The sequence below is a fragment of the Lemur catta genome, chromosome 19 (genome assembly GCF_020740605.2).
Source record: "Lemur catta isolate mLemCat1 chromosome 19, mLemCat1.pri, whole genome shotgun sequence".
Lineage (NCBI taxonomy): Eukaryota > Metazoa > Chordata > Mammalia > Primates > Lemuridae > Lemur > Lemur catta.
Genome location: NC_059146.1, coordinates 24,804,339 through 24,814,397, shown reverse-complemented (window position 1 = coordinate 24,814,397; position 10,059 = coordinate 24,804,339). Strand labels below are relative to the sequence as shown.

Genomic DNA, 10,059 nt, shown 5'->3' with positions numbered 1-10,059 from the left:
AATATATATAGAAAAAATTAGCCGGGCATGGTGGCGCATGCTTGTAGTCCCAGCTACTCGGGAGGCTGAGGCAGTAGGATCGCTTAAGCCTAGGAGTTTGAGGTTGCTGTGAGCTAGGCTGACGCCAGGGCACTCACTCTAGCCAGGGCAACAAAGTGACACTCTGTCTCAAAAAAAAAAAAAGTGTAGCTCAATCAGTTGTGGCAAATACAAGTGCAGAGTTGGGACGGGGCGGACTAGACAAAAATAGTCAACGTGTGTATACTGCTGTTTTTGAGAGGGGTCCACGTGCCTCCCACGGGCTGTGGATGAGCACTGTGTAAGTTTAGACATTTACTACACTCTCTCTCTCTTTTTTTTTTTTTCGGGACAGAGTCTCACTCTGTTGCCTGGGCTAGAGTGAGTGCCCTGGCGTCAGCCTAGCTCACAGCAACCTCAAACTCCTGGGCTCAAGCAATCCTCCTGCCTCACCCTCCCGGGTAGCTGGGACTACAGGCATGCGCCACCATGCCCGGCTAATTTTTCTATATATATTTTTAGCTGTCCATATAATTTCTTTCTGTTTTTAGTAAAGACGGTCTCGCTCTTGCTCAGGCTGGTCTCGAACTCCTGAGCTCAAACAATCTACCCGCCTCGGCCTCCCAGAGTCCTGGAATTATAGGCGTGAGCCACCGCCCCGGGCCCTACCGCACGCACTCTCATGTTTCAGGTAAACCATGTGTTCACTTCTGGAATTGATGTTTCCTTTTTACATAATAATCATCAATGATAGTAACAACCACCATTTATCTGGCACTTCTGGTCAGGTGCTGTCCCCAAAGCTCATTCCTCCTAATGATCCTATGCATTTTAGAGATGAGGAAACGGAAGCAGAGAGGTGAAGTAGTTTGCCCAGTCACACAGCAAGGAGGTGGCAAAGGCAGGATGTCAACCAGGGGTTGCCAAGAACAAAAATCCAAGAAGAAAAATCTACGTTGAAGTAAATATTATGGGTGGTACCGCCAAAGGAATAGGATAACTATTAAGGCTTAAAAAACAGATATGTCTCAATTGCTCATTTATTCAACACACATTTATTGGGCACCTACTGTGTGCATGAGCTTTTCTGAGCACTGGGGAGACAGAAGGGAACAAGAGACCAGAAAGTAAGTCCCCTTGGCGGGTGCGCCTCGGAGGGGCCCCCAGCCCGGCGCAGCGCACACAGTGGGCGCAAACCACATGTTCTCTGCATTAACGCCTGAATCCCAGTGTCCCGCCGGCAGGGCGTTCACGGCCTGGTGGGGCGGAAACGGAGCCAACACCACTGCGGCGTCCTGGGGCTTCTGGGAATCCCATCAGCGCGGCCGGAGAGGCCGCGAAGAGCCTCCGAGGCACGAGCGACCTGCCTAGCCAGCCGGGCCGCGGCCCGCCAGACACGGACTGGGGTGAGTGATCAACCACGCCCGGGGGCCCGGCCTGTCGCCCCAAAGTCCCCGCCGCCTTCCCCCCGGTCGGCTCCGACTCCGGGCTCCTTTGCGGTCCCACCTCCGGGGGACTTCCTCCTCTTCCATCCAGGACTCCCGCTATCTTTTCGAACCTTCGGCGCTCCCCCTGGGCGCGTCCTCCTGCTGGGCGACCGTTCCCCGCCTCGGGGGCGCGCCCAGGGCGCACGGCGCCCCCTCCTCGGGTGGGAAGGGCGCCGGGGGTCCGGGAGCGCGGCTCCCCCTGGCTTCGCCCTCCCCGACACCCGGAGCACGGCTCGAAGCCGTCGACAAACTACACCAGAGTGCGGGCGTGCGCACCCCCAAACCCCCGGGACTGGGGCTGGGGGAGGGGCGGCGCTGGAGCGGCGGGCGCCCTCCCCGACGTCCGTGGCCTCCCATTCGCTCCCGGGCCCGCCGCTCGGCCTGGCCGGGCCGGGGCTGGTTCGCTGAGACGCGGGGCGGGGCCTCCCCAAGCCCATCCCCCGGCGAGGGCGGAGGGAGGAGGAGGAGGAGGAGGAGGAAGGGGGGGCGGAACACAAAACCTGTAAGGTTTTTTTTTTTCTTTTGCATTTAATTAAAAAAAAAATTTTTTTTTTTTTTGCACACCCGAGGGGCGCTCCCCGGAGCGGGCGCGGGCCCGGGGCGCGCGGGCCGCGGCGCGGGGCGGCGGCGGGGCCCGGCGGCGGCTGCCGAGCGGCCGCCATGCGATCAGGCAGTGCGCTGACCGGCCCGGCCGGCCGGCCCCTTCTGGGTCCTCCCTTTGCAGCCCGTGCGGGGCCGTCTCGGAGACCCCGCGCCGACGGCTGCTCAAACATCAGGGTGAGTTTCTCACAATGTAGCAATTTCTCTTTAAATCTCTTAACTCTCTCTACCTGCGAGTCGGGGCTGTGACAGGGCGCAAAAGCGAGGGGGGAGTGGGGGTTGGCGGCGAGGGTGTGTGTGGGGGGAGCCGGAGCCGGGGCCGAACCCACCCCCCCGACACTCACATACTCAGCCCCCCAACCGGGGCGCAGCGCCCGCTGCCTTTTTTTTTCGCTCGGCGCCCACCACCACCGGCACCCCCCCCACCCGCGTCTCTCCCACCGTCACCGCCGCCCCGATCCTGTGGGGACCCCCCCCCCCTCGCTTCCCTGTCCAAACCCGGCTCCCGGTGCCTCCCTGGCCCTCCCGCCGGCTGCCGGGGATACAATGGAGCGGCGGAAAAACGAGACCTAACGTTCCACGGGGGGAGGGGCGGGGAGACCCCCCCCCGGCCGCTGGGCCCCCTCCCCTCGCCCTGCTCCCCGCCTTTCGGGGAAGACGAGGGCAATGGGGCAGCGGGTGGTGATTTCCCGGCTGGAGGCGGCGAGCCTTCATCTCCCCCTCTAGCGCGTCCCCTACGCCCCCTCCCCAAATCCTTCCCGTGGGTGCCGGGGAGATACGGGGCCTTGGCAAGCTGGGGAGGGATGGATGGGGAAGGAAGCCACTGGGTCTCCCCCTCCCCACCGCCCCTAAACAATGAAAGGAGTTGACTTGGCCCCCCACCCCCCAGCAGTGAAAGGAGTTGACCCCCTCCCCCACCCCCAGCTGGCTAATCCCGGAGGGGGCCGTTACGGGGGTGGGGTGGGGGGGAAGGTGAGCCACTCCTGTCACCTCCCGAGATTTGGGGCGGCCCCCCATCTCCACCCCCTCGGCCTGGGAATGGGAGGCACCAGGCCCAGCCCGGGCACCGCGCTCGGGTGGTGACCTTTAGACAAAGGCAACCCTTTCCCTGGGGTGAGCCCGGACGAGCTGGGCCGGCGGCCTCCCCGCGCCCCTGTGGAGGGCGGCCAGGCCGCGGGCACCCGGAGGGAGGGATGGAGGAGGAGGGAGGAGGGATGGAGCCATCTGGTTTTCCCATCCCTGGCTGCCCCTCGGCTGCTTCCCTGACTCCTGTCACGGGCGGCCGCGGGGAGACAAGGGACCAGGGGCTGCCCGGGCCCTGGGCCGCGGCCAGCCGGGAACCGGGCGAGGAGCCGCGGGAGGGCTCGGGCGCCAGCGGTGATTGGAAGGCACTGTGGCTCCTTCCTCTCCGCGCCCCTTTGTTTTGCTTTGTGGTTCTGAGCAGCTGAACTTCCCGGGAGGTGGGGTCAGAGGCTGCCGTGTCAGCTCTCTGGGGGAGGCCTGGGTGACAGGTCCCAGTCCTCTGGTGTCCCCAGCCTGTGGGCTGCAGTTTATTACCGTCGTGTCCAGACCATCATCCCCTTTTGTCACCCCCGCATAGTATAATAAAAATCTGGGGATGTATTGAGTGTTTGCATTTCCCTTGCACCTTCTTTCCGAGGTCACTTGTCAGGGAAACTGCAGAAACACCCAAGGCTCCAAGGCCTGAGATTTATGACAAACCCTCTGTGCTTTCAACCTCTCCCTGCACCTGGGGTGGGGGTGGGGGGCTTTGTCAGCTCTGACCTACCCTGGCTAATGGGACACAGGGGAGGCAGACAGCTCAGGAACCACCCTCTTCTCATGCACTGGTGGGACTTAGGGGGCATGTTTATCTCCCCTGCCTTCCCCCATACCCTCCCCCCCCAGGCGGAAATAACAGTATCTGCCTACCCAGGGAACATTGCTACTGCTAAGTGCATTACATACTGGCCACAATCCAAGGAGGAAGCAGAGTAGGGACAGTTATTATTCCCATTTTCCAGACAGGTTAATGGAGGCTCAGAGAGGTTAAGGGGCTTGCCCAGGATCACACAGCCCTGGGTCATACAGAGCCCCAATTTGTAACCACCTGGAGTTTCTCCAACTCAGCTCAAAATTGTTAGGCTCTTCGGTCCCCTCTTTTGGCACTTTGTCCCTTTGACTTCAGTTGACCTGGGTCTCAAATATAGATATTACCTGGAAGGAGCTGCCAGATTTTTTCTTCCCTCAGAGCTGATGTTGGGAAGGAGTGCCTGGGAACTGGGCTGAGGGCAGGATCGTTTCAGCTGTGGCTGGAACAGAGTATTGCCTGCTGGAACTGAGAGTTGGAGGCGTGTGAGTCAGGGGAGGGGTGCCCCAGGCCTGGCTGGGTGGCCCCTGGGAGCTGGCCCCACTGTCATCCTCCTCACTTCTACACCTGAGCCGGCCCCGCTTGGCCCCATTTGCTGCTGCTCTGCCCTGCCGGGAGAGAAACTGAACTGTTCAGGATTGTCCTTGTTGTTCCTCTGCCTTGTGACCTGCTGTCTCTTTGTGACCCTCTGTGGCTCTGATGCAGCTGGCAGAGAACTTTCTTGTTCCTCCCCTTGGCTGAATCCAGTCTGTAACCTTAGGCAGGTCACTTAGCTCTAATCCTCAGTTTCCTCATCTACAAATGGGGATAATTATAGTTCCTGTAAGTGACCTGGAGGTGAGTGGAAGTATTATCCAAACGGTTGTCATTCCAAACCCTTGGACAGGGTATAGAGTGAGCCCTGTAGGCACAGGGGAGGAATGTTGGGTGCTGAGCATTTCAATGTAAAGGTGAGCGGCAGCAGTTCTCTGCCCCAGAATTCCCAGTGTAGGGGGAAGGCAGACTGTAAACAAATAATTCCACTTGAGTGACACTTCCCCTTTGAGGATCCTGGGGACAGTACTGCTACCTCTTCAGCACCCACTGGTGCTGAATCAAAGTTTTGCTGTGGGGGGTGCGAGCTGAAGGAGAGGGGCTGGCGAGGGCCCAGCTCACCCTGCAAGGGAGGTGATACAGGTGATGTTGCCATTTTACACATGAGGAAACTGAGGCCAGGGGGAAGCATGTGCCAATCCAGACTGCAGGGGCCAGTGGGGCCGGGGTGGTGGTGGTGGTGGTCCAATTTGTCAACAGAGCTGGGGAGATGGTGGCTCATAGGGTCTGGTCTCAGGGGTTTTGGGGGGTCCTCTGCTCTCCTTCATGTGCAGATATCTCCTGTGGTGAGATGACAGGCACAAGGAATAGTAATTCTTGGGGGTAGAGGGAGGAGGAGAGGGGCTTCAGGGAACACACAGATCTCTCAAGGTTGAGCCTTCACTGAAAGTCAGAACTGATCTCTTTGGGGGGCAGGTGGGAGAAGCCTTAGTAAGGCCCAAGAAGGGCAGCCCTGTGCCTGCCCCCTCCCTGCTGACTTCCTCCCCCGAGGCCTCCAGGGCCTCCTCCAACCTTCCCTCAGCATGTGGGGTCTGCCCCAGGCAGTGGAAGGGCCAGGGGGTCAGCTGCCAGGAGGCCTATGATGGGGGAGGTCCTGGGGTGTGTGTGCTTCCCCCGTTCCTGTGGGCAGCCTTTTAGCCCCAGGTCCAGCCTCCAGGGTTCCCCCACCGGCTCCGCCCCCCAGGCTGCCTTGACTCCTGGTCTCAAGAATGCAGAGGGCTGCTGGTGGGGGAAGTTAATTGGAAACAGGAAAGCATGGCATTCCTTTCCAGCCGGCCTGGGCTTGGAAGGGAGCGAGGGGCTGCCATTTCCCCTCTCCCGCCCTGCAGGGGAGAGGGGTGGGGAGCATGGTTATCTTGCCCTGGTCTTTTCTGAGTCTCCCTGCCAATCTCCCAGGCACCCTCACTTAGTGGGAACAAGAACAGTCACCTGAGCTGTGTGTCCCTGGTGTAAATGGCTCCCTCCTCCCCAAGCAGAATGAATTGTGCCCCACTTGTCACCCCTTCATATCCCTCTCTTCTTTTGTCACCTCTCTTGCCCGAGTTATCTCCCTGGTAGGATGCACCTTCTGCCACACCAGAGATGCATGGGAAGTGTTTGCTTGAATGGTCCCCAGGGGTTGCCTCCGGGTTCCTTCCCCAGCACTGTCCCTGCCTGGAGTACCACCATTAGAGCTTGTCCCAGCTGACTGAAGCCTTTGTGTCTCAGTGACTTGCAAGTTCCCCCAGTGGAGAGGGAGAGTTTTCTAAGGCATTTCTAGTTTGGTGACAATTAGTTTTGTGTATGAGTGTATGTATCCATCTGGGGTGGGGGTCGAATGGCTGTTGGCAAAAGCAGAGGGTGCCTTTGTTTCTTTAATTGCTCCCAATTAAACTTCCTGAGGGCCTACTGTGTGCCCTCCTAACTGTGCCTGGGGATCAGTTAAGATATTGGGACCCGGTCCAGGAGGACGAAAGGGAGAAGTGGTGGATTAGCTGCTGTGGGATTTGATTAATTCTGTCTGGGTGGTCTGAAAAGGCCCCATGGAAGAAGCAACTTTTCTTTCTCTCTGCCTTTCCTTCTTTCTTTTTTTCTAAGTGATACATGCACATGGGACAAATTGAAAATACCCAGTATAATAAATCTGCCCCTCCAACCTCCCCAGCAACCCTGGTTCCCCAGGTCTCCTCTCCAGGGCCAAGTCCTGAGCTGTGATATTCTGTGTGCACACATTTATATACATATATACGTCTTTAAAGCTATGTATTTTACACGGATGGTAGCACGCTCTACTGTTGTTCTGCACGTCGATTTTTTCTACTTTGTCTCCCTGGAAGACCCTACACATGGGTCTTCCTCCATCTTTTTCTTAGCTGCGTAGTATTCCTCTGTGTGGGCGAATCCTCGTTCACTACAGTGGACACGGAGGTGTTTCCAGACGTTTCTACATGTAGAGCTGGAAGGCACGTGTCCACATGTCTTGCTGGGAACTGGTTATGCCTGTGGGAGGTGGGGTTGCCAGACTAAGGGCGCGTGATTTGTCTTTTGGTAGCTCGTAGGAGGCGCCTACGGTGCTGCGTCTTGAAGGAAGTTGCTCCCTCTCTCTCCCGTGCAATCTCATGCAACCTGGCCGCTGGGCTGCGTCTCCAGGCCACGTGTGTCTTTGCCTTTAGTGACCCCCTTTGCCTGTTCCTCCGCCTGTGGCCTGCATCACGTGCTTGCCACTTGGTGTGGAGGTCAGGAGCGTGAGCTCTGGAACCCGACTGTCGGTTCAAATTCTGGCTCTTGCTACTTGCTGGCTGGATGGCTGAGGATAAGGGGCTTACTGGGTCAGTGCCTCAGTTTCCCCTGCTATCAAATGGGTTCATCTCAGTACCCACTTTGTAAGCCTGGGGTGGGGGTTCAGTAACACCCATAAAGTGCATAGGTTGCCTTGTTAGTCAGTGTTAGGGTCATCTGTCGTTCTTAGGAGGTTGTTTCTTCTGGAGCCTTTTCAACCCAGCTGGGCTGCGAACCCCCTAATTGGCAGGCATCAGATGGAATGCCGCCTTTTCTGCTGAATTGCAGCGTGCTCCTGGGCAAGTGATCCCTTTTTAGGGTCTCAGTTTCCTTGTCTGTGAAATGGGCCCATGATGCTTCCCGTGTAGGGTCTGCTGTGAGGGCTGGGCAAAGCAATGCTCTCCCAAGCCGGGCAGGAGCTAGCAAACGCTGTTGCTGTTATTTTCACTATGATTACTGTTCTCCCAGGGGACCCATGCTGACTCCTCCACTCTGAAAGGTCCCCATTGTCTTCCTGAAAGGCACACGAGGAACAATGTTGGCATTCTAAACCGCATGGCAGCAGAGGGCGCGCAGCTGGCTGCTCTGGCATCGGGCACAGACGGGGCTTCCCTGTTCTGTGCCTCAGTTTCCTCAACTAGAAGAAAGATCATGAGGGAAACCCACCTTGGGCATGCTCACGGATATTCAGTGCTTGACACAAAGCCTGGTGTAGGGCAAGCACTCAAAAAATGTTAGTGGCTATGATTATAATTGTTATTGTTAATAAATAGCAGACTCTTCCATGAGATCAGATAGCCGTGTTCTTATTGCCTTCCTCTCAAACCCTGGACACTCATTGCTGGCATTTTATACAGAGGGTAACATCCAAAGCAATCGAATGCCCTTTGGGCCTCAGTTTCCTTTTTCCTCTTCTGTGACAGAACTTCCCTCCTTGGTTGGGGGTTTCTGAAGCTTCAGTGAGTGAAGGTGGGAAAGATTTTAGGACAGGACGTAGCTTGAAGGAGTGCTCAGTGAAGATTCTCTTGCTTATTAATTTTATTTTAACTTTTTAATATGGAAATTTTATTGTATTTATTTTTTATGTTTAGAGACAGAGTCTTGCTCTGTCGTCCAGGCTGGAGTGAAGTGGCGCAATCATAGCTCACTGTAACCTCGAGCTCCTGGGCTCAAGTAAGTGATCCTCTGAAGCAGCTGGGACTACAGGCATGAGCCACCATGCCCTGCTAATTTTTTAATTTTTAGTAGAGATTAGGGTCTTGCTATGTTGCCCAGGCTGGTCTCACACTCTTGGCCTCAAGCAGTCCTCCTGTCTTGGCCTCCCAGAATGCTGGGATTGTAGGCTTGAGCCACCACGCACGGCCTTATTATGGAAATTTTAAAGCACCACCAAGAGTTGAGAGGACAGCATAACCAACCCCTGTGTTAACCATCACCAACTTCTGCAACAATTTTTTTCTGCTCTTTTTTTGCCCATTATCCCCTCCGCTACGCTGCACGTATTTTTTTTTTTCTATTTTGCTGAAGTCTTTTAAAGCACATTCCAGACATCATATCGTTTCAACTTTATTATCATTGATGTTAATGGTGGTGTTATTTCTGGAATCTAGAATCTGTTTCACCATCTCCAGGGTCTGTCCTGTTCTGTGAGGGAGGTGACATTAAGCCCATTCACAGATTGGGGAAACTGAGGCAGCAGGGAGTGGGCTTTGGTCAGGTTGTTGTTTCTCTGCGTTCCCTTTTGGGACCTTGGCGAGTTCCCCTAGGCCTCGAACTCTGGGGGCTGTTTCTGATTACACAGGTTTGGGGGTCCACGCTTGGATGTCTAGAGCATGGGGCACAGGTTCTGTTCTGTGCAGAAATTGTCCCCGTGAAGAAGTCTGAGTGGGGCTGGCCGCAGGGGGATGGACCCACGGGGTGACACTAGAGGTGACAGGTAACTAGGTCGGCTGCCTGGGTTCTAGTGCCATTTCTACTCCTTCTAACCTTGTGACTTGGTGGCAAGTTGTATCCCTTCTGTAAGCCCAGGTTAGAGAGCTGGAAGTACAGGAGTAATAATGAACTCTCCTTTTGAGAACCTTAGTATGAAATGAGGTCTTGTGTAGAAAAATGTTCTGCAAGCGCCTGGCTCAGAGTAAGAGGTCGTTGTTGTTAATGTTGATTACTGCTTCTGGATGCACTCCTGAGATAGGGCACAAAAATGCTTTTTCTGGGGTTTAAGAGGGTCAGAGGAAGGGTTGATATCCCTGGAGCCCCCCAGCCAGGCTCAGCTGTCTTCGTCCCCTCCACACACTCCCTTTGAAGTGCTTCGGGGGCTGCTGACTTCCAGGTGACCCTTTTCAGCTTATGTGCCCTGTGGCCCAGCCTGGCAACCTTGGGAGCTGAGTGACCAGGAGTATCTGTCCGAGGCTGTGGGATCCTCGTTAATGACCCTTGAGGCCCTTTGAGGGAGCCCTTGGTGGCCTCCGCAGGCTGGAGGCGGAGGGTGGCCCAGTGTCCAGGGAAGTGGGTGAAGCCCCCTGGAACCACCTGTCCAGGGGACAGGACGCTGCCTCTCGTCCACTGTGTGAGGCAGGGCGGGAAGATGCCCACAGCCCCTGCATCAGGAGTGGCTGTGACAGTTCACGGCACTGTGACTTCCCTCCTGCCTGTCACCCAGCGTGCACGGCGACTCACTGTCCTCAGACACCCAGTGCCCAGCTTAGGCGAAGGAGGTCTCCCTGGGAGAGTTCT

At 56.4% G+C, this 10,059-nt stretch overlaps 1 protein-coding gene across 1 annotated transcript in view; it reads left to right on the top strand.

Annotated features, from left to right (window-relative positions):
* The first annotated feature begins 2,150 nt into the window (after window positions 1-2,150).
* Window positions 2,151-10,059, top strand: part of BICRA (BRD4 interacting chromatin remodeling complex associated protein) — an 80,258-nt gene continuing 72,349 nt past the window's right edge. Inside the window, exon 1 of the mRNA XM_045531298.1 lies at window positions 2,151-2,282. The gene's annotated coding sequence lies outside the window, so the exon portion shown is untranslated. The remainder of the gene's footprint in view (window positions 2,283-10,059) is intronic.